This window comes from Notamacropus eugenii, chromosome 3 (genome assembly GCF_028372415.1).
Source record: "Notamacropus eugenii isolate mMacEug1 chromosome 3, mMacEug1.pri_v2, whole genome shotgun sequence".
Classification (NCBI taxonomy): domain Eukaryota; kingdom Metazoa; phylum Chordata; class Mammalia; order Diprotodontia; family Macropodidae; genus Notamacropus; species Notamacropus eugenii.
Window position 1 is genome coordinate 379,435,886 of NC_092874.1, and position 24,818 is coordinate 379,460,703.

At 43.3% G+C, this 24,818-nt stretch overlaps 1 long non-coding RNA gene across 1 annotated transcript; it reads right to left on the reverse strand.

The window, feature by feature from the left end:
* Positions 1 to 696: 696 nt before the first annotated feature.
* LOC140497073 (uncharacterized) lies at positions 697 to 23,413 on the reverse strand. Its single transcript, XR_011964519.1, has 3 exons — positions 23,237 to 23,413; positions 11,863 to 11,975; positions 697 to 5,439 (listed from the first exon to the last, which is right to left on the reverse strand). It is a non-coding gene; the product is annotated as an uncharacterized lncRNA (long non-coding RNA).
* Positions 23,414 to 24,818: the final 1,405 nt, after the last annotated feature.

A 24,818-nucleotide genomic window follows, 5' to 3' on the forward strand; every position in this document is an offset into this window, starting at 1 on the left:
ACAAGATTCTTTTGGGAAGTCGGGCACTAGCAAAGAAGAGCCTACTGTAGAAGGTGGGCCCTGAGCTAGGTCTTCAAAGGAAACAGGGATTCCAAGAGTCTGGGCATGAGGATGGTGCATTTCAGACATGGTGGTCAATTAGTACAAAGACATGGAGATGGGAAATGGAGTACCATGTGTGAGGAACAGTAAGTAATCTTCTTTCCATAGAAAGTACAAACCTTTAAGTATATTTTATAGATAGGAGTTATTATTAATACTATCAGCTCCTTCCCACAGATCACACTGAAACCCAATTCTGTCTCTTTCACCACTCTTTGCTTTCCCTCTTAAAAGTATGTTCCTCCTTCATTTGCCTTCCCTCTGAATCCTATGTGTTCAGTCATTTTTCAGTCATGTCCCACTCTTCATGATCCCATTTGGGCTTTTCTTGGCAAATATTCCAGAGTGGTTTGTCATGTCCTTCTCTGGCTCTTTATACAGATGGGGAAACCGAGGAAAAAGGGTTAAGCCACTTGCCCAGGGTCAAGTAACTAGTGAGTGTCTGAGGCCAGATTTGAACTCAGGAAGATGAGTCTTCCTGACTCCAGGTTCCATGCTCTAACCATTTCATTACCTAGATAAAGAGGAAGCTCCAATTCTGCCTCTGCTGGGAAGAACTCCCTGCAGCAGAAGGTTTCATAGGTTTCAGGGGATTTCAAGTTTGTGTAGTCCAACCCCTTCTATTGATAGCACCACCATCCTTCAGTTAAACTCCAGGTCATCCTTAACTCCATCTAATCCTCATCCTCCATCTAATCAGTTGGCCAACCTTGTTAGTTGGCCAGCCCGGTCAACTTACCTCTCACATCTGCCCCTTTTTCTCCATTCACATTGCCACCACCCTAGCTCAGGCCCCCATCATCTCTCACCTGCACCATTGCAGTAACCTTCTAATTAGTCCCCTTACTTCCAGCCACTTGCTCCACAATCCAGCTTCCAGAGAGTTGGCAAACACAAGTCTGACCATGTTACCCCCATTAAAAAACAAAACCAAAAACTTTTCAGGGACTTTTTATTGCCTCTAGACTCAAATACAAACTCCATTTAAAGCTAGGAGTTGGTTGATGATACAGTGTTGTGCCAAGAGTCAAGACTTGAGTTCAAATCCATCCTAAGACACTTGCTAGCTGTGTGACTCTGGGCAAGTCACTTAACTTCTGCCTGCCTCAGTTTCCTCAACTGTAAAATGGGGATAACAATAGCACCTACCTTGTAGGATTCTTTTGAGGGTCAAATGAGATTGTTGTCTTATAGTCATTTCAGTCATGTCTGACTCTTTGTGACCCCCATCTGGGGTTTTCTTGGCAGAGACATTGGAATGGTTCACCATTTCCTTCTTTAGCTCATTTTACAGATAAGGAAACTGAGGCAAACAGGGTTATGTGACTTGCCCAGGGTCATACGGCTAACATTTGAACTCATTTCTTCCTAATTCCAGGCCAGGCACCCTATCCACTGTACCACCTTGCTCTCCCTTCAAATGAGATGTTTGTAAAATGCTTTGCAGTATAGAAGTACTATTATCATTATCTAGTAGCATTTCACCTGCCTATGATACATTACAGTTCATGAAACACTATCTCCATGATGTATTCTATTTGGGGTTTTCTTGGCAAAGATACTGGAGTGGTTTGTCATTTCTTTCTCTGACTCATTTTACAGATGGGTAAACTGAGGCAAAGAGGGTTAAGCGACTTGCCCAGTGTCACACAGTTAGTAAGGAAATTGAGGCTCAGAGTGATCACACAGCTTGGAAGTGGCTAATCTGGAACCAGACCCCCAGTTCTTGTGACCATTAAGTCCAATGTTCTTTTCAGGACTTGGAACTTCCTCTCTAAGAGGTTATCATTATGAGATCATTGATATAGAGTAGAGAGGGATGGGGGTGGGGGATGGGGGATTGGGGAAGTGAGGGGGAAGGGAAGAGCATCTAATCCAGTCCCTTTCATTTTACAGATTAGGAAACTGAGGTCCAGGGTAGGTGACTTGCCCAAGACGAGACAACTTCTAGAGATCCCATGGAATAAAGGAATCTTGCCTCCTAAACCTTGTTGTTTGTCCTTAGTTCTTGGAAAGGACCAAGGTCATCAAGAGGGTGATACCTTGACTTGCAAATGAACTGCATTTAAGTGAGACAGAGCTTGCACAAGATCACCAGCCTCACTCTTTCCTCCAGGGTCATCTGAGTTCAGTGGCAAGATGGAGAGCAAGATGACTGGAGATGGCCCAAGATGCAGTGGGAGACCTTGGCCTTTTTAATCTAAGGTCTTTCCCAGGTCTCAGCTTGTCTGAGGCAACACCCATTCAGTGATTAAAGGCTAGGTTAGAATTGAGGCAGAGAAAAAAAATCAATCTGGGAGGGGAAGACCCTCAGAGTTTCTGGCCAGAACCGAAATAATTGCTGTTTACACTCGCTTTGAGTCTCAATTCTTACCTAGCCTTTAATCACTGGCCTCAGACAAACTGAGACCTGGGAGAGACCTTAGCTTAAAAGGGTCAGGGTCTCTACACAAAAAAACATGAGCTCCACATAACTTGGTTGTGTATCTTCACTTGCTTACTCATGTACCCTAAGCAATCCTTAGGGTCAGAAGGGGGATTTGGGGGCAGTTAGGTGGAGCAGTGGAGAGAGCACTAGCCCTGGAATCAGGTAGACCTGAGTTCAAATCCAACTTCAGACACTTGGCGCTTATTGCCTGTGTGACCATGGGCAAGTCACTTAGCCCTAATTCCCTCATCAGAAACCAAAGTGAGATTTGAACCCAGATTCCCTGACTTAAAAGCCAGTGTGCTCTTTCCACTGCCTCACTATGTAAAATGTAAATCACACACGTATACATATGTTTGTGTTTTATTTGGAAAGTACTGGATTAATTTAGCTCCTTTCCCAGAATTCTCCTGTGCGTCCTTTGGACTCCAGAGCCCAGAGATGCAAGGGTCCCAGAAAGCTTCTTTCAGGCATCCCTCTATCCCCAGATTTCCTTCTATCTCCTCATTCCAGTTCTGTCCTATTTCCTCCTCTAGTCTAGAGGCTGTCTGTAGCACCCCAGCCCCAGTCCCAGTCTTGTTACGGAAGGAAGGAAGGCCTCCTCTCTCCACTCTGGCCAAAGTCAGAGCCAATTATTTGGGCAGTGGGAATGGGGCTCGCCTGGGGCCTTGTGCATTAAGTTAACCGAGAGGGAGAACTGGTGAGAGATAAAAAGTCCAAATGAAGTGACTCTCCAGGCTTGAAAGAGCAGCTATCCCAGCGGTCCCCCAGGGGCCTAAGCCCTCCAGCTAGAAGGCACTGCCTGGGTTTTGTAGCTAATGGCTTTGGGAGGGATGAATAGGTCTCCGATTTCATAATCACCCCAGGGGGACTTGGAGGAAACTAGGGCCCTCTTCAGATAGAGCAAGAGGAACTATAGGATTAACCCTAGGAATACCATGTTTTAGCCACCAAGAGAGAGCACTAGATGAGCTGAAATGGCCTCCCAGCTCAGTCCTAATGGCTGGCACTGATTCATAAAATGTTAAGAATGGAAGGGCCATACTGCTTCATTTTACATATGAGGAAATTGAGGAATGGAGAAGGTCATTTGCACAGTCATGTAGACAGTGGAAATTTTATTGATGCTTTGGGCATTTGGAGAAACACTGTCTTTTGGTTGGGAGGGTATTGCTGTAGGAAGAGAGAAGTCTGGGAGGAGGGAAAAGAAAGGTATCAGTGGGGCAAGACCTAGGCCAGCACTGATTAAACTGCCTAGGATATTGACCTGATCAGAAAGAGGTAATTCCTCACATGTACAAGGATGGGTCCAACCAAATCTATCAGCAAACAGATATCTGAGGACAAGACACAGGACCTTTTTTTTTGTCCTGCCAAGCTTCCTAAGACTCTGAGAACAATGAGCTTTAGTAATGTCTTCTGTAAAATATGGATTATCAACCTTGCCTTGAAGTATGGGGCTAGTCCAAATGATGGCTACTTAAGATGATGCTATGAATTGTAAGGAGGAGGGGAAGGGTGTAAGATGTCCCCATATAGACTTAGGTGGCCCAATGAATAAAGCACTGAGCCTGGAGTTAGCAAGTCCTGAGTTCCAATCCAGTTTCAGACACACTAGCTGTGTGACCCTGGGCAAGTCACTTAACCTCTGCTATCTCAGTTACCTCAACTGTAAAATAGAGGAAAACATCAATATTTATTATATTATTATAATAAATAACATATTAATACAAGGTGTTTATTCTCTTCCCCTCCAACCCTCAGGCTCTGGGTCCTTAAAGACCATCTTTCATAAATCAAAGCATGGTGCCTTGCACAGGGTAAACGATTGATAAATATCACTTATCAATAAATTCTCAGATTCCTTGAGTCTGGCCAATATGGTGGATTTTTTAAAAAACTTTGTTTTTCTTTAGCTGAAAGAAGGTCTGGTCAAATTCATTAGGGCAGGATCCACATGTTGCTATTTCAGGGTCCCAGCACCCCTAAATCTCAACATGGCCACATTTTGTTGTGATCCACACACTCAAAGGCTTTAAAGTAAGTCAATGAGGCTGTACTCCTAAATGAGGACATGCCCTCCACCAGTGCAGGTTGGCACCCTAGAATAGGAATGAACAGATGATATTTGTTACCAATGCGGCATTAAGCAAATCACTTCACCTCTGTCTGCCTCAGTTTCCTCTACAACAAATATGACTAAAATAGCACCTACCTCCCAGGGTTATAGTGAGGAGCAAATGAAATCATATTTGTAAAGTACTTGGTAAACCTTAGAGAGCTTTATAAATGCTAGCTATCTGCGATAACTGTTAATAATGGGGACCTGTGATTTCATCAGTAGGTTATTCTTCAGTTGTTCAGTCATTTTAGACTCTTTGTGATGTCATGGACCATAGTCTGCCATGCCATTCTATCCTCCATCCTCTACTGTCTCTCTCTCTCTCTTTTTTTTTAAAATTGCATTTTATTTTTTTCTAATTATATGTAAAGAAAGCTTTCAACATTCACTTTTATAAAATTTGGAGTTCCAAGCTTTTTTCTCCCTCTCTCCCCTCACCCTCCCAATCTGATATAGATTATACATGTATAATCATATTAAACATATTTCCACTTTAGTCGTTTTGTGAAAGAAGAATCAGACCAAAAGAGACAAAGCACAAGAAAAAAGCAACCTCAACAACAAAAAGGTGAAAATAGTCTGCTTTGATCTGCATTCAGACTCCAATGGCTCTTTCTCTGGATGCGGATAGTGCTTTCCATCATGAGTCTTTTGGAATCCTTTCCATTGTCTCTTGACATCTGCCCAAGTTCATGTTCATTGTTCTCATGATACTCTCTATCCATCTCCTCCTCTGCCATCTGCTTTTTCTTTTGCCTTCAATCTTGTCCAACATCAGGGTCTCATTCTGTGACCAAAGTAAACCAATCAGTTATTCCATGTTTGGTTCTAACTGTTGCTTCTTGGTCCTCATACAGGTTCCTCAGAAGGCAAGTAGGATGACCTGGTACTTCCATCTCTTTGACGACTTAATGTTGGGGTACAGTCTCTGGGAAATCCCTTGAATTTTCCTTGAATCTTCCCACTTGATCTAGCATTTGTCTGAGGCTAGAAAACTTTAATTATCACTATGTCCAATTCTGCTACCTTTAACCTAGCCTAGCTTGTTAGTTATCTCCAGATAGCCTTCAGCTACTTCCTACTCTTCTTCCCCTTCTCTTGGTTCCTGGTGTCAGGCCTCTAGTCACCCCAGCCTATTGGCCACTCCCATCAAGATCCTCCATAACCCCCTCCTCCAAGCACTCAACTCTAGATCCCTCCCACATTCTTTCTGTATATAAAATCTATCTTGGCCTCCATGAAGGTGCTCGGATTCAATCTGGCCCACTTGCCAACACAAGCATTCCTTGAGTCTGGCCAATATGGTGGATTTAAAAAAAACTTTTCTTGAGTCTGGCGAATATGATGGATTTAAAAAATCTTTGTTTTTCTTTAGCTGAAAGAAGGCCTGGTCAAATTCATTTGTGTTGCTATTTCAGGGTCCCAGCACCCCTAGATCTCAATATGGCCACATTTCATTGTGATCCACACACTCAAAGGCTTTAGTGTAAATCAATGAAGCTGAACTCCTAAATGAGGACATGCTCTCCACCAGTGTAGGCTGGCACCCTCTCTCTGATACATATAGTCTTAGAGAGTTATCCTGAGCACTGGGAGTGAAATGAGCTACCCAAGGTCACACAGCTAGTGTTATGTAAGATGCAGGAAGCAAGCTATCTCCATCTACTCTCCAGGCTGCCTCTCATATTAATAATAGTTGACATGGATATCACACTTTAGATATTTCAAAGAGCTTTACATACATAATATACATAGTCTCATATAGTTATTCTTTTCATTCTCCCTTAGTAAATGAGGCTCAGAGAAATTAAATTGTTTGTTCATGGTCCCACAGCTAATGTTACAGTCAGGATCTGAATTTAGTCCTCAGCTAACTCCCAAGTCCAGCTGGATGACAGCAGATAAAGTGCTGGACCAGAAGTCAGGAAGATCTGAGTTCAAATTCAGATTCAGACACTTAGTAGTTATGTGACCCGGGGCAAGTCACTTCACCCTACTTGCCTCGGTTTCCTTATTTGTTAAATGAACTGGAGAAGGTAATGGTAAATCACTCCAGTAACTTTGCTAAGAAAACCTCATGAAAAGTCAGATATGACTGAACAATAAAAACTCCCATGTCCAGTACTATTTCCACCCTACCACCCCACCTTTCGTAAGTTTTGAGGAACCTCAGACATCACTTTCAGGACCCTCGCCATGGGCCACCCATCCTTTAGAATGCAAATAGATTTATTCTCCTTATTCAAACACATTATCAGGGAAAATGTTCTCATGTGGTTAGACTTAAAGATCTTTCCTCACCTCCATTCTCTTCCCTTTGCTCAAATTCCCCTATCTTGAGAATTCTTCTTCCTCTGATTAACAAAGGGCCTCCAGAATCCCAGGATCACAAGGTCACAAAATGTCAGAGCTGAAAGGGGCTTCAGAACATAGACTCTTAGAAAGACAGAGACATCAGAAATCACAGAAGCTGGGCTTTAGAGCTATCAGGGACCTTTGAGGCTGTCTGGTCCAACATTCCCATTTTACAGAAGAAGGAAGTGAGGTCCGGAGTGTGGCTAAGTGATTTGTCCAAGGGCACACAGGTTAAGCAAGGAAAAGAGTCAGCCTTTGAATCCATTTCACTGAGGTCTGGAGAAAGGACATGAACAAGGTCACAAAGTAAGTCCTCAGAAAAACTGGGATTGGAATCCAGATCTGCCTCCCAGCCCAGTGTTGCATGCCTCACCCCCCACCACCATCCTAATTTATCATTCTCCACCTGTTTCTCCTCCAGTTTAATAACCTCTCCTCCCTTATATCCCTAGCACAAAGGAAGGCCTGTGTTCTCTCCTGGGCTTCAAACAAGCAAAAGAAAAAGAGAAAGAGTAGAAAAACACAACCCCCTCTGTTCTGTGCTTTTGCCCTCTCAATGCTGTAGTTGAGACTGGCACAGCCAACCAAAGTCCCAGTGGCTTACACGTGGCCAGGCCAGAGAAACAGAATCAGAGAATCACAGGCCTCAGAGAGCCACCGAGTCCAGTTAGAACCTGTATAAAACCTTTGTGTGCCCAAGGTGAAGTTGGACAGTTATGATTCCCCCTTACCCCTCCCTCCCAAGTTTGAAAATCCTGCCTGCCCCCGTATGCCGCTGTCCCTGCTGCCCCCTGGAGCTTGGGGCATTTACTGAGACACAAGTGACATCACAAAGTAGACACCTCAGTGCCATGGAATTTCCTGGAGATAAAAATGCATGCAATTTTAAAAAGTCATTTGACAAAGCACCCTCTGTGGCACCCCCTAGAGTTGTGCCCTACTTGGCTTACCTGTCTTGCCTGCCTTTCTATGCTACAGAGAGGAATTTTTCTGGCACTGATAAGTGTGTAGTGGAAACAGGCTAGATTTGGAGTAAAAGGGCCTAGATTAAAATCTTAGCTCTGCTGTCTATAGTCCTGTGAGTTGTCATGGGGTCCTGGGTGCAATCCTCTCAAGCTATAGACGAGGACTGGAGTTGCTTTGGGCATGTCTAGCTTCTCATTTCATGACCTTCCCACTGTGTCCCCTCTCTCATTCAGTGTTTGGGAGGCTCTGAAGAAAAGTATCGGAGAGAAGAAATATTAGACTGACTACCAAACTGAAGGTCTGCAGAGCTGTCGTGCTGACCTCCTTGTTGGTATGCTGTGAAACCTGGACAGTATACCAGTGCTATGTCAGGAAACTTCCTTTTGAATTCGCTTCCATTTGAATTGTCTTAGGAAGATTCTGAAGATCACCTGGCAGGAAAAGGTACCAGACACTGAGGTCTTTGCTTGAACTAAACTGTCAAGTATTCAAACTCTACTTCAGAGAGTGCAACTCTGAGAGCTGGCTATGTTCTTTGAATGCAAAACTTAATGCTTGCCAAAAAGACTTTTATGGAGAACTCACACAGGGCAAGCACTCACATGGTACTCAGAAGAAGGGATACAAGGACATTCTCAAGGTCTCTCTTAAAAACTTTGTAATTGATTGTGTGACATGGGAGACACTGGCACAGGACCATGCAGCATGGCATGCCCACATCAGAAAGGTGCTGTGCCTTATGAGCAATTGAATTGAAACAGCTCAAAGGAACACAGGATGGACAAATTTAGAGAATCCACCCCAAATGTTCACAGGGACTATTTGTGGTAGAGCATTCCAAACTCATATTAGTTTGATCAGCCACAGCTGTACACATTGAAACTTGACTCTAGCATAGTGATGTCATTTTGGTCCTCTTCCAGAAGGAACAACAACCCACCAACCAACCAACCAATCAACCAAATGGATTTTCCCTTTCTCTATCTAGAGACAGTTAGATGACCCAGCTGATAGAGTACTAGGCCAAGAGTCAGGATGACCTGAATTAAAATCTAGCCTCAGGTGTTTCCTAGCTATGTGACCCTGGCAAGTTATTTAACTGCTATCTGCCTCAGTTTCCTCAACTGTAAATGGGATAATAATGCTACCTACATCCTAGAATTGTTTGTGAGGGTCAAATGAAACCTTGTAAAGTGCTTAGCACAAGGGCATTTTTTTCTTTCCTTCCTTTTTTCTTTCCTTCTTTTCTTTCTTTTTTTCTCATCCTTTCCTTCCCTCCTTTCTTCTTTCCTTTCTTCCTTCTCCCTCCCTCCTTTCCTTCCTTCTTTATTTTCCTGCTTCTCTCCTTCCCTCCTTCCTTCTCTCCTTTCTTCTTTCCTACCTCCCTTCCTTCTTTTCCTTCTTCTCTGCTTCCTTTCTTTCCTCCCTCCTTCCTTCCTTCCTTCCTTCCTTGTTTTCTTACTTCCATCTCTTCCCCTCCTTCCTTCTCTTCTTCCTTCCTTTCCCCATAGGTATCCAGTGTCTCCAAAGTCTCCACACCCTCTCAGTTAACCAATTGCTCAATCAATCTGTATTTATTAAGCACTTGCCATGTTCTAGTCAGTGTAATAGGCACTTGGGACAAAACCAAAGATGTAAGTCTCTGCCTTCAAGGAACTTACATTCTATCAAAATCTGTCCTCCTTTACACAGTGGCATAAATAGAAAGAGTCGTGGGCTACAATCACAGAATTGAAGTACAAGCTGGAAAAGACCTGCAAAGTCATCAAGTCCAAACCCATCTCCCTTTCCCTCTCCTTTTCCTTATTCTTTCCCTTTCCTTCTTTCTCTCTATCTCTATCTCTTCTACTCCCTCTCACTTTCAGTCTGTCTCTCTCAAACAGAAAGCCCAGAGAAGTGAAGTGACTTACCCAAGGACACATTGTAATGGTAATTTAAATGGGAAGATCTTTCCCATTCATTAATAGGCCCTTGTGACCTACCTGGGTCACATGGAAGCCTGAGTCACATGAGTCTGTGGAGGGAGGAGTTTGCTGAAGGGGTGGAACTGGAAGGGTGGAACTGGAAGGGTGGAGCTAGAGCAGAGCTGAGAGGAAATTGGTCAGAGAGCTGTCAAAGCTAGGAAGAATGCAGACAAACAGGCTGCTGCCTGAGTGAAAGAAATTGTTTGTGATTTGTTTAAGGGAGCTGGTTTGTGGGAAGCCTAGCAGGGGGAAGGTTTGGGGATGGTGTTATTTGTTTCTATGATGGATTCAGCTTTCTGGTGTCTGAATAAATATTTTAGTTCTATCTTCCATGTGGAGAGTCTGTTGTATTTTGTGATTCAGAATTGTGTTTGGATGTTCATAGCCACCGTAGGCACTGTGAATATTGCATTGGCACTACACATATCTGTGACAGAGTCAGGATGAGAACCCAGATTCCCTGGCTCCAAATTTAGCACCCTTGCCTCCATAGCAAGCTGTCTTCCATTCAAGAGTGTAGGATTCATGTTCTGACTCAACCATCGAGGAATGATCTTGGACATATCATTTGTCTTCTACAGTCCTGAGTTTCCTTGTCTGTAAAATCATAGTACATCTCTAATGTCCTTTCTACCTCTAAAGTTTCATAATTGTATGATAATAATAATAATAGCTAGCAGTTATATAGGGCAGCTGGGTGGTGCAATCAATAAAGTGTAGGACCTGGAATCAGGAAGACCTCAGTTCAAGTTTCACCTCAGACACTTACTAGCCATGTGACCCTGGTCAAGGCTCTTAACCCTCTTTGCCTCAGTTTCCTCATCTATAAAGTGAGCTGAAGGAGGAAATGCTAAGCCGCTCTAGTATCTTCACCAAGAAAAGCCCAAAAGGGGTCACAAGGAGTCAGGCATGAGTGAAAATGACTAAACAACAGTAAAAAACAACTATAGCACAATATATAGCCCTTTAAGATTTGCAAAACACTTTTGAAATATTATCTCATTTTATCCTCACAGCAACCCTGTCAAGTGGAATAGAATGACAAGAGATGGAGTTGAGTAAAGGGAGCGGAACAGAAGAGGGTGAAATGGAATCATCCACAAATGACTGCAGGAGAGAAGGAAGCACAGACAAGTGGGACAGCTTTGAAAGTTACTTGTCAAGTATACTATTTACTTAAAATGGAAAACAAACTCCACGTACCAGAGATTCATCCTTTCATGGACATGACCCTTTCTGTTTTACAATATATATGAAAATGCTCATTTGATTTGGTGTGCATTTAGTTCTAAATTTTAAAAATTAAATAAAAGAATAAAGTGGAATACAACTGAATGAGATGAGATCGAGTAGGATGAAGTCAACAGACTTGGTAATGGAGTAGACTAGAAGAGAAGGAGATGGGGTGGAGGTAGAATGGAGTTGAGATGAGTGGAATGGAATGGAGATGGGATAGAATGGAATGGAAATTTCCAGGCTCTCTTCTTTTGGATGATTCATCATATCCAATTTCTGATAGCCAAATGACTCAACTCCTGCTAGGTCCTCTATTTGAGGGAATAATGGAAGGGATCCAGTTGTCCCTCAAACATTCTACCCCAAGAGATAATCCTTCCCCAGTTCCCACGATAAGATGCCTTTTGATGGTCCTGTGGAATCTGGTCTCTCCTGAGTGGCTTGGATCCCTCCTTTCCCCACAGGAGGCCCAGCTCCCCTGTACCAGCCACCCCCACCATCCTCCCAGCTGTCATAACCACAGTCCCAATCTGACAGGAGCCCAGAACAAATTTTTGCAGAGCATCTGTGGGAGCTCCCTGGGGATTGGCACCTGGCATGTGGGCACAATGCTGCACCTAGTAAAAGGAAGTCTAAGTGACGTGTGACAGGATCTGTTCCCCCACCCTCCCCCATCTCCATCACCTAACCTGGGGCACTGTAGTTCCTGTTGAGTGACTGTGGACTGCTCAGCATTTTGGCAGGTTTGTTCAACCATCAATTCGGAGAGCTATTTATTCTTCTCCCACTTCTCTATCATCACCTGGAGGTGCACAAGGGAACAAGGTCAAAGTGGAAGCAACCATTTCAATGTCACCAAACTTGGAAAAGGGGCCACTGTTAGTGGCCAAGCCAGACAACCTCTGGGAGGAGAGCCAGGGTAGGTGTTCACTGGCTCCGGATGGTGACAACTGAGAGTCAACTATTCCTTTTGGGACAGTCATTCACGACCAGCCAGCTCAACTGGGAATATCATCTTGGCTATTCCTGGTATTTCTCATTGTCTTCTTCATACAATAAGAGCCAAGTCCCAGGCTTTTTGCTTTTGTCCCTTTGACTCGTCCCTCAGAGAACTCCTCAGTTCCTCCAGCCTCAGTTTCCAACTCTAGATTTGGGCCCCCTAAAGTGCTGTCTCCAGGTTTGACCTTTCCTCTGAACTCTTTTCCTTAACTCCAGATTCCTTGATAAACCTCTCTACCTGCATCAATCAATCAGCAAGCCTTTATTAAGCACCTACTATGTGCCAGGCACTAAGCTAGGCAACAGTGCCATTTTCATCTTTTCCATTTTACCCATTAACTGGCATTTATTGACTCAAGAAGAGGATCATTTATTGTTTTTAAAGAAACATTTACTTATTTTTAGTTCACAACGTTCAGTTCCACAAACTTTTGAGTTTTAAATTTTCTCCCCCTCTCTTCCCTCCACCCTCCCCAAGTTGGCATGCAATCTGGTATAGGCTCCACATATACATCAAATATATTTTCACATTAGTGATGTTGTAAAGAAGAATTATAACAATGGAATGAATTATGAGAAAGAAGAAACAAAACAAAACAGAAAAGAGAGAAAACAAATAGGATGCCTCAATCTGCATTCAGACTCTAATTCTTTCTCTGGATATGGATAGCATTTTCCATCATGAGCCTTTCAGAATTGTCTTAGAACCTTGCATTTCTGAGAAGAGCCAACTCTATCAAACTTCGTCATCACACAATGGGGTTGTAACTGTGTACAATGTTCTTCTGGTTCTGCTCCCCTCGTTGAGCAACAGTCTTTCCAGGTTTTTCTGAAGTCCACCTGCTTCTCTTTTCTTACAGCATAATAGTATTCCATTACATTTATGTACCACAACTTGTTCAGTCATTCCCCAATTGATGGACATCCTCTCAGTTTCTAGTTCTTTGCCATCACAAAAAGAGCTGCTATAAATATTTTTGTACACATGGGTCCTTTTCCCATTTGTATGATCTCTTTGGGATACAGCCCTAGAAGTGATATTGCTGGCTATGCACATTTTTTATAGATCAAGAAGGGAGCAGGGAGGAACCTTAGTGGTCATCTAGTCCAACTCCCTCCCTTTAGAGAAGAGGAAACTGATGTCCAAGGAGGTCGTGACATGCCCATCGTAAACGTAAGTCATAGAACTAGGAATCAAATCTAGTCCTTCTGACTCCAAGATCAGGGCTTTCCTCACTCCTTCATGTTGTATCTTCATATGTGAAGCAAGAGAGAACATTTAAGTACTTAGCTGTGTGTGTATTCTGGGGCAGAACTGGAGCTCTGGTGTTTCTGACTCAAAGACCAAGTCTGTCTATCTAGCACTCCACATTTCCTCTCTTAAAGGATGAGGAAGCATCACATAGGAGGAGGGAAAGAGAGAAGGTCTTCGCAGAGGCTTTCATACAGGCTTGTACTGGGTATGCAATTAGACTCAATGATCACTAGAGTCACTCCCTCCCTTCCCTAGAGCATGTAAGTGGTGGTCAGTGAAGAGCCTGACCCAGTTCAAATTGAGGGAAATGAGAAAGAACTCTGGGGGGAGATCAGATTGGAGAGTTTTGAATGCTAGGTATTATTAGCAGATTTCATAGTAGACTTGAATTTAGGAAACCCTAGATACTTTAGAAAACCTCAGATACTTAGTATGTGACCCTGGACAAGTCACTTAACCTCTGTCAGTCTCAGTTTCCTCATTTGTTAAATGAGGAAGATGGACTTCATGAATTCAAAAGCCCTTTCTGGCACCAAATCTATGATCCAACGATTATGTTTGGCACATAGTAAGTAATAAATAAATGCCTTTTGATTCATCTGACATTTACATAGTATGTTAGGATTTACAAGAATCTTCATTTACAGACTACAAAACCCTACCAAAACAACCCTGAGGCTCAGAGAGTTAAAGTAATTTGTCCAAGGTGACACAATTAATAAGCATTAAAGGCAGGATTTGAAACTGGGTCTCTGTACTCCATTCTTTCCACTACATTGCATTGTTAGTCTTTGTGTGGCTGTCTAGAACATGTCAGTGAATTACCTGACCTGGTCTCAGAGCCACATGTTAGCATATGTTCTGGCCTGTTGGTCACCTCCTGAACCCTACCTCTCAACTGTGGGAACTGGGCAGGACAAGCTTATTCCCAATCAGTGTCTGGATATGGACTCATTCATTCTTGTTCAGTCATTTCAGCTGTGTCTGACTCTGTGACCCCATCTAGGATTTTCTTGACAAAAATACTGGAAAAGTTTGCCATTTCCTTCTCTAACTCATTTTACAGATTAGGAAACTGAGGCAAAGAGGGTTAAGTGACTTGCCCAGGGTCACACAGCTAGAAATACCTGAGGCCACATTTGGACTCATAGAGAGGAGTCTTCCTGACTGCAGGTCCAGCACTCTACCTATTGTACCACTCAGCTGGCCTATCTTGAATCATAGGACTACAGATTTTGACCTGGAAGACCATTCAGTTCACCTCCTTGTCCATTTTACAGATGAAGAAACTGAGGCCAAGAGAAGATAATCAAATCTTGCTTTGTTATTCTGCTGTGATAGATTCTTGGGATCTGATCTTGACATAGGTTGGTGACTGATTCTGCCCTAGACTTGTCTAGAACTGAAAGTCAAGGAGGTCTGGGTTCTGCTCACAGCTGTGCCAGGAACTTCCTGTGTGACCTTAAACAAGCCAGTGCTTCAGCATTTCTCCCTGTCTTACCTTCATCAGAGAGATTTGTGAGTATGCAATGAATTAATGGATATGAAAACACTTTGAAAAAAGAATAATTCTCTATAAATACAAGGGCTTATTATTAGACTGTTGAGGGTGCCTAATAGTACTATGGGGTTAGACTAGGACATTTTTTCAGTCATTCACTCAACAATTGGTTATTGAGACACTACAGGGAACCCAGCCCTGTGCCAGTCACTGCAGGGGATGTAGGGAATTAAAAGACACAGCAAATGAATGAGCTTATAGTCTAGTTAGGGATAGAAGACAGACCCACTCACTCCTCTCTATTCATTCAATAAACACCTATTCAGTACCTGCTCTGCAGGTAATAAGGGGATCCCAGGATTTAGAGTTAGTTGGGACTTTACAATTCAACTCCATTTTCTTACCAGAAAGGAAACTGAGGTCAGAAGTGATTTACCCAAGGCTGCACATAGAATATTATACTTAGAAGGGTCCTTAATTCCCTGTTTTATGAGTAAAGAAATAAAGACTGTAAGGCTGTTCTCCTAAGGTTATCCTTCATTCTGCTATCCCATGTCAATGCTTTCTCTCCTAATAATTCATGTTGTAGTTCAGTGGCAAAAGCAATGGATTTGGAGTCAAAAGATCTGGGTTTGAATCCCAGTTCAGTCATCTGGCCAACTAGATTGTTGTTGGTTCATTCTTAGCTCTCTAAGAGGACCAGTGACTTCAGGGCAGTGATGTCTTGATTTGCAAGTGAATTGGATTTAAGTGAGCCAGGGCTGTGTCAAGTCATCAGTCTCATTCTTTCCTCCAGAGCCAGTTGAGTCCAATGGCAATAGCCCCAGTACAGTGAGAGGCCTTGGTCTTTTAAAGATAAGGTCTTTCCTAGCTCTCAGTTTGTCTGAAGCAATGACCATTCAGTAGTTAAAGGCTAAGTAAGAGTTGAGGCAAAAGATGGCCTTGTTTGCCTTCACAAAAAACATCAATCAGGGAGGGGAAGACCCTCTGAGTATCTAGCCAGAATAGAAACAATTGCTATTTACAGGGACTCTGAGCCACCAGAACCCAAACAATGAGCAAGTGAGACTTGGAATGGAGGCGGGGTATTATTGGCCAGTCAGCGAGAGCCAGAGTGATTTGGGTTTAAGGCATGGTCCAATTGCTCCATTTAAAAATCAATGGACTCGTCAGTCCAGAACTTAAATCTGACCTCAGACACTTAGTAGCTATGTGACCTTGGGCAAGTCATTTAACCCTGTTTGCCTCAGTTTCCTCATTTGTAAAATGAGCTGGAGAAGGAAATGGCAAACCACTCTAGGATCTTTGCCAAGAAAATCTCAAATGGCGTCAGGGCTGAAACAACTGGGTGACAACAAAATCAGCCACTTACTACTTGTGTGACTTTGGGTAGCTCACTTAACTTGATAGCTTCACTTTCTGTATCTGTCAAATGAAAGGGTCATACTCAACGATCTCTTCTAACTCTAAGGATGCGATTCTGTTGTGCTTTACATTCGCAGAGGACTTTCCTCATAAGAACCTTGAAGATTAATTTTAAAATCTGTAAATGGAGATAATGCTGTGCAAATCCTAAAAGATATTAGTCTCAAGTCAGGCAATATATGTTCTCTTAGGCTCATTTTACAAAAGAGGAAACTGAGGCATAAAGAGGGGAAAGGAAAGGCAGTATGATTCAAGCCTTCTGTGATGCTCACCAATTGTTAGTGCGTCCCTCCCCTACACCAGTTCCACACCAGTTGCTTTGGATTTATTACAAGAGACAATCTGTCATAAAGGGCTGGCCTCAGGCTTGGAAAGATCTGGGTTCAAGATACTTTCTGGCTTAGTGACTCTGGGTAAGTCACTTAAACTCTGTTTCTAGGGCAACTCCTTAAGAATTGCAGATCAGGAACTGACTTGTTAATTGAGGAAGTTGCCTTGTTGGGAATTCCCTATACCGAAGAAATCACACATTTGACACTCAAAGTCACACACAACAGGTATGCATGAACACACACACATACACAGGAGCACACACAAACACACTCACACAAGCACACACACATATACTGCTATTTCTTTGAGGGTTCCTTGTCTTCACCTGGCATATGATAGGTAATTGGATTTGATTTTAGGATCATAGATTTAGAGCTAGCAGAGATATTTGAAGTTATGGAGCCATGCCCCCTTATTTTACAAATGGGGAAACTGAGACTGTGAGAGGTTAAGTGACTTGCTTAGGGTCATATAGCCAGTAAGCCCCTCAGGTAGGATTCCACTGGTCTACCCCAGAGTACACAAAGTTCTCTGATAGACACTAGACACAAACTAAAAAGAAAAATGCCACTTGAGACGATATTAGTCCCTTGAAGATAGTAAATGTTCTATGAGTGAGTGAATGAGTGGCTAGGATGTGCTAAGAGGTACAGTAAGTGGTCTAGCTCTAACATGGGGTGCTCACTTACAGCAAGTGTAGAGGCTGGGGGTGGTTGATTTCCCTCTTCTTGGTTAGTGTGACTGATCGGTAAGCTCTCAATTGCCAAATGTTCCAGGCTCTACCATTGGAGGCTGGCTTCCTTTTGACCATACTGGGATTCTATGCAGGGTAATGATGCTGGAATGGAGCTAACATATCAACCACAGTAGATCTCACTATTCTTTCATTAAATTCTGAATGTCACCTTGATGCTGACTTCCCAGAAGACTCCTTGAGAATTTAGGGCCACTCTTTGTGGCTCCAGAAGCTGTAAAGATCCCACTCCCTTGTCCCATTGTACAGAGGCAATAACTGCCATGGGAGCAGAGGTGGGGGATGTCTTCCTCCCTACCCCTTCCAGCTCCTGCCACTGCATCCCATCTTCCTGGTTCTCCTATTCCCTTTGGAGTTCAGAGCATCCCTGGGACCCCACACTCAGGGTCTTTGGAGAAGAGGTAGCATCAGCAATTGACGAAGGCACTCTGGGCATCCCTCCAGATTCCAGAACCCAACTGAGTTACAGATTTTAAAACGAAAACTTCCTTAACCTTTCTCAGCCTCAATTTCCTTCCTTGTAAAATGGGGATAATAATAGGACCTTCCTCCCAGGACTGTCACGAGATTCAAATGAGATAACAGGCATCAAGTTCTTTGCAAACCTTAAATTACTGTATAAATGCTAGTGTTTGTCATTATTATTGTTTATTCAGATTTCCTTAATTTGAACATGAAAAACTGAGGCCCAGAGACAGAGGGACCAAGGGTCATAGTTCTTCTTGACATTTCTCCTCCTTCTAGATTCGAAGATCCAGAGAGAAAAGACATCCAATCTTCTTATTTTACAGGAAATTACCCAACATTACATCAGTCGAGGTGGTTCAGTCACCTTTCAGTCACATTCGACTCTTCTTGGCCCCATTTGGGGTTTTCTTGGCAAAGATACTGGAGTGGTTTGCTATTTCCTTCTCCAGCTCATTCTATAGGTGAAGAAACTGAGGCAAAGAAGGTTAAGTAACTTGCCCAGGGTCACACAGCTAGTAAGAATCCAAGGCTGGATTTGAACTCAGGTCTACTCCTGATCCCAGGCCCAGTGATCCATCCACCACTATCCACCTAGCTGCCCCCAATCAATCCAGAAGCATTTATTAAGAACCTGCTTTCTGCCAGGCACTATACCAGGTGCTGAGGATATGTCAAAAATAGAACAAACCTACCCTCCTTCCATTCTATCAGAGGAAACAACCTGTTGTCAATCACTTATGTTAACAAACATTTATTAAACATGTATTGGGTCTGATACACATGTATGTATGTGTATATAAATATGTGTGTATATGTACCTATGTGTGTATATATATTGTATACGTATATATATGCACATACACACATATGTATATACTACAAAATAAATAATTTTATTTAAAAATTGAGGGAAGCCCTAATAAAAATAGCAAACATGTCTATACGACTTTAAGGTTTACACAGGCTTTGCATAAATTGCCCCATCTGCTTTGGGCCTCTAACAGCTAGAAGAATCAGAAAAGACCTTCTTTAAGAGGGAACTTTTGAGTGAAGCTTTGAAGGAAACTGGGGATTCTAAGAGGCAGAAAGGAGAAGGGATCTATTCCAGAGACACTGGGGATCACTTGTAGAAAGAAAGAAAATCGTGGGAATACCTAGCATGGAGAAAAGTGTCCGGTCTGTGAGCAACAGCAAGGAGGCTCATCTGTCTACACTAGAAATTGTGTGAAGGGAAACATTTTAAATGCTGAATGGAAGAGTTTATAGTTTATCCTAGGGGTAATAGGGAGCCACTGGAGGTTATTGATCAGGGGAAGGACATGGTCAGAATTCTGCTTTAGGAATATCCTGTTGGCAGCTGTGTTGAGGATGGATTGCAGAAGTGAGTAAGAAGACCAATGACTGTGATTGTAGTAGTCCAGGAAAGAGGTGATGAGTGCCTAAACTATTGTGGTTAATAGAGAGAAGGGAATAGATGGGAGAAATGTCGTGAAGGTAAGAAGCTGAAAAGACTTGCTAACTATTTGTATATGGAGAGGGCAGTGAGGTAAAGGGAGGAATGGCAGATGAAGTTGTAAACCTAGGTAACTGGAAGAATGGTGGTTCCCTCAACAGAAATAGGCAAGTTTAGATGATGGGTGAAAGAGAAAGCACAGCTGACTCTCTTTTGACATGTAGGATCCCACAGTGCCTTAGTGCACCATTTCTATCATAGATTTAGAGGCAGAAGGAACTTCTAAGGTCATCTAGCCTAGAAAAGTTAAGCAACTCATTCAAAGTCATGCAGCTCATGAATGGCCAAACTGGGCTTCATGTACGTCCACATCCCATGGCTCCAAATCTAGGACTCTTTCCACTGCAGGAAGGCTCTTTTTGCTAGCTTGGATAGTAAAGCATGCAGTAGATCCTACGATAACGGCAGAAGGCAAGAGGTGTTGCTCACCCGCTTCCCAAATCAAAGAAGCCCAAGGAAGGGCAAATATAACTGGCACCTGTGCTACTGTTTTGTCCTTATACCAAGGCATCTAGACCTCTGTGCCTGGGCTGGAGAATAAATACATGGCGTGTCCCAGTAGAAAAAGACTGATCTTGGTGAAACTGAAATTCCTCTACAACTACCTGCTTCCGTTGTAATTGTTGTTCAGTCATATCTGACTCTTCTTGACCCCATTTGGGGTTTTCCTTACAAAGATACTAGATTTGTCATTTCCTTCTCCTGTTCATTTTACAGATGAGGAAACCGAGGCAAAGACAGTTAAGTGACTTTCCCAGGATCACAATTTAGGGAGATATGAACTCATGAGGAATCTTCCTGATTCCAAGCCCAGTGCTCTCTACCCATTGTGTCATCTAGCTGCTTCTGCCTTTGCCCAATGACAACACTTAGCTCTTGAAAAATGCTGCTGTATTGTGGAGTATGTGAAGGAGATGATGTATAATGAGCCTGGAAATACAGGTCAGATACAGGTTATAAAGGGCAGCCTGACAAAGAAGTTTGTACTTTATCCTAAGGGTAATAGTGAACCTCTGAAGCCTATTGAGCAGGAGAGTATGTTTTAAGAATATGACTGACCACTGTGTGGAGAATGTATTGGAGAAAGGAGGGAAGACTTGAGACAGGAAGACCAATTATTGCTATTGTGATAGTCCAGGAGAGGTACAGAAAATCTGACTTGAGGTGGTGGCCATGTAAAAAGAGGGAATGAAATGGATGGGAGAGGTATTGTGGAGGTAGAATTGACAAGACAGAGAGAGTGATTAGTTATATAAGGTGAAGGAGAGTGAGAAGTGCAGAATATTTCACCTTCTACAGCCCAATAGATGAGTCTAGATAAAGGCAAAAAGTATATCATAAGGACATGGTGAAAAAACAAACAAACAAACAAACTCTAATTCCAATGACTGGGATGACTATATGTGTGTGTGTGTGTGTGTGTGTGTGTGTGTGTGTGTGTGTGTGTGTGTGTGTATTGGAAAAAGCACTTCACTTATACTGCTGCTTTGTTCAGTCTTTTTCAGTAGTCTGACTCTTCATCACCTCATTTGGGGTTTTCCTGGTAGAGATACTGGAGTAGTTTGCCATTACCTTCTCTAACTCATTTTACAGATGAGGAAACTGAGGCAAACAAGGTTGTGTGACTGCTCAGGGTCACACAGATAATGAGTGTCTGAGGTCACATTTGAACTCAGATCTTCCTGACTCCAGCTCTGGCACTTTATCCACTGGACCACCTAGCTGCTCCATTTATACTGCAACTAGTTCTACACCTCAATGAGATCAAAGAAAGAGGAAAATGATCCATATAAACAAAATAATTTATAGCAACTCTTTTTGTGGTGGCAAAGAATTGGAAACTGAGTGGGTACCCATCAATTGGGGAATGCCTCAACAAGTTTACAAATGTGATGGAATCCTGTTGGGCTGTAAGAAATAATGACGGGGATAGTTTCCAAAAGACTTTTATGAACTGATGCAAAGTAAAATGCGCGGAACCAAAAGAACAATTTTTACAGTAACGGTAACATCATAAAGACAATCGACTTTGAAAAACTTAGTATCTCTGATCAACACAATGACTGATCACAGTTCTCAAGGACTTATCCAGATAGAGAACTGAGGTACTAAGTGCAGATTGAAACATATTTTCTTCCTTTTTCTTTTTTTGGGGGGAGGGGAATGTCTGATGCAAAAATTTGTTTTGCATGACTTTTTATTTATAATGGCTTTTTCTTTCTTCTTTTGGGGGAACATGGCTTTATTTTGCATGGTTATATGTATTTGTAATGCGCTTTGGTTTTTTTCCTTTCTCAATGGGCGAGTAAGAGGGAGGAGGGAGGAAGAGACTTTAGAACTAAAAATAAAATAAAATTGAATTAAAGAAAAAAAACCTCTGACACGCCAGAAGTCTGGAGACCTCAGTTCAAGCTATTTATTAACCATGTGACCTTATATATGTCAGAGTATGTGAGCTTCAGTTTTTTCCTATGTAAAATGAAGAGGTTGGGTATATGATCTCCAAGGTCCTTTGTATTCTTCGTTCTAAGGTCCTGACATTCTGTATTATCTATTCTAAGGTCCCTTCTAGCTCTGACATTCAGTGCTCTGTATTCTAGGGCCCCCCTTAACTCTACTGCTCTCAGCACTAAGTTCTCTATCCCAGCCTTAATGTTCGCTCGGTTGTTCCATTGCAAGGAGCTGATGGGGGCAGTACCTGAGCCAGCTACCTCCCTGCGGTCTTGGTTATTCTCTCATCTTTCTCAGTTGCGCCCTCCCCCCAGCCTCATCTTCCATGCCCACGCAGACTCCTTTCCCCTGCCTCTCTCCCTTTACCCCAGTGCCCCGGGCTTAACACATTTCCTTTCTGGAATACAAAAGGAGAAGGCTCTGGGGGAAGAGGATGTATACAAACAGAGTCACAACTTCCCAGCAGGAAGCCCCGGTCACAGCAGGGGAAAATGAGCTAGTCTATTCCGGGGGCTCCCCTGTTAAATTCCTGTGGCTGAAAAGGCGAGTTATTCTGGATCCCTGCCCCCTTCCTGCATTAAGAGACTTGCCACCCCCGTGGCTAGTGTTTGCCCGTTTCCTCCTTCCCAGGGGGCTTCTGTAGCCAAGGTGAAGACCCCTTGAACCTGAACAGTGAGTGGCTAGCAGAGAGGGCTGGGGGGACGGAGGGTTGGAGCTCTAGTCCTGGCTTCTTACTGTGTGGCCTTGGGAAAGTTGCCCAACCTCTCTTTTCTTTAGTTTCCCCACCAGATTAGTGGGGGTGGAAGAATAGCCTGTGGGTGAAGCAATGACGAGGGCGCAGGTCTACTGGAACTAGAGAGATGAAAGTCCCTAATATAGGAAGTGGGAAGTAGTGAAAAGAGGCAGAGGTACTAGACAAGAGGGGGCTGGTCCTGGGGTCTCTGGGGGGCTTTCAGGACTCTGGTTGCTGTCTTCAGAATGCTAGCTCAGGGACTGATCTGGAAGGCAAAATAGCAGAATCCTAAAATGTCTCTGGAAGAGATTTTCGAGATCACCAAGCACCATTTCCTAATTTTACAGATGAGGAAACTGAGGCTCATAAAGCTGAAATTATTTGCTCGAGATCACCCCTCTAGTAGATGGAGAATCTGGAATGCAAGTCTGACTCTTCTGACTCTTAAGTCCAACACTATCTGTGCTTAGCAGTAGGCACATGTTTTAGAAGCTTCTTATGTATCTGAAAAGGAGAGGTCAAGACAAGTAGTAATGTCAATAGATGACAGCAGTCCAACAGGAAAAAAAAAATTATTTTCCTCCTCCAATTGCTTATCTGGGGGGAGGGAGAGACAATTAAGATGACTTACCCGGAAGCATCTGAAGTCAAATTCGAACTCAGGACCTCCTGACTTCAGGGCGGATACTCTCTATCTACTGTGCCACCTAGCTGCCTTTTCTTTGCTTTTGAAGGCAATTGGGATTAAGTGACTTGCCCAGTGTCACATAGTTAGTAAACCTTCCCTTCCCCCAACTCATACACACATACTCTCCTCCGCTGCTCCCCGCCCCCCCCTCCCCCCTTCTCCAGGGCTGGTCCTGAGCCCATCTCTAGTGCCAGCGTTTGGTGCTGGCCCTTGCTTATTGATGTCAACAGCTGCCTCTTGTAAAGCACGTGGGGCATGGGAGTGGGGGAAGAACAGCGTGCCTGGGATCAACTGAGGGTATCTGGCAGGAGGGGGAGAGGAAGATCAGGTTTAATGGGGTAATAAGGAGACCGTTATTTGGGTGTTCTCTCCTTTCCCTCCAATCCAGTATATCTTCCCCACCCCCAATAAGGGCTAGAGAAGGGAGTGTGGGATGTGCCAAAGGACAGGAGAGGAGAGCTCCCCCAATAACATGGCCTCTCAACTATTTGCTGACCTGCTTCTCCTAGGTCTTCTGCCCTGAGGGATTATGTGGCCACAAAAGCAGAAATTCCCCATCTCCCTACCCCTGGCTGACTCCATTTTCAACCTAAGCCCCTGGGCTCAGGCTCAGAGGGGAGGGAGAATTACAAGGACAATGGGCTCCATGGGAGGGACTATATTAGTTTGAGGCTCTTTGGCCCTAACCAGGGGCTCTGCCCTGTTCTCCTCACCCTTAGCTGGCCTAGACCTAGGAAACACTGATAAACACAGAGGATACTGGCCCTTTCTCTCCTTTCCCACTGCCTTGGACCTAGACTCCCCTCTTGTCACCTCCTACAGGGATTATTACAGTCTTAGAGAGAATATATACTCCTTCAGAGTAGGGATAATTCACTTGTTTCTGTCTTTGTATCCCTGGCATTTAACACAATGCCTGGCACATAGTAGGCACTTTATAAATGCTTATTGATTGCTTAATCTCAGGTTACGAATTCCTGATCTACTCCAACCTCTTCATTCTGTAGAAGAAACTGAGGCCCAGTTTCTGCGTGCCCAACGTCCCGTAGCTAAGAAGTGGTAGAGCTAGGGCAGCTAGGTGAGTGCAGTGAATACAGCACTGGAGTAAGGAGGACTTACTTCAGACACGAAGTAGCTGTGTGACTCTGGATAAGTCACATAACCCTGATTGCCAAGAAAGAAAGGAAGAAAGAAAAAGAAAGAGGGAAAGAAAGGAGAGGGAAAGAAAGAAGGGAGAGGGAGAGAAAGAAGGAAGGAAGGAAGGAGGGAAGGAAGGAAGGAAGGAAGGAAGGAAGGAAGGGAGGAAGGAAGGAAGGAAGGAAAGAAGGAAAAAAAAAAAGAAGTGACAGCAAGAATCTGAACCCAGGTCCTCTGACTTCAAACCCAAAAGTCTTTGCACTATACCACAGTGTCCCTTAATAGCTTCAATAGCTTCAAACTTCACTAAGATTTTTGAGAAGCTCTGTATTAAGAAAGACCAAGCACCTTCACTAGCACCCTGGGATGTAGGTATTTCAAGCAATAT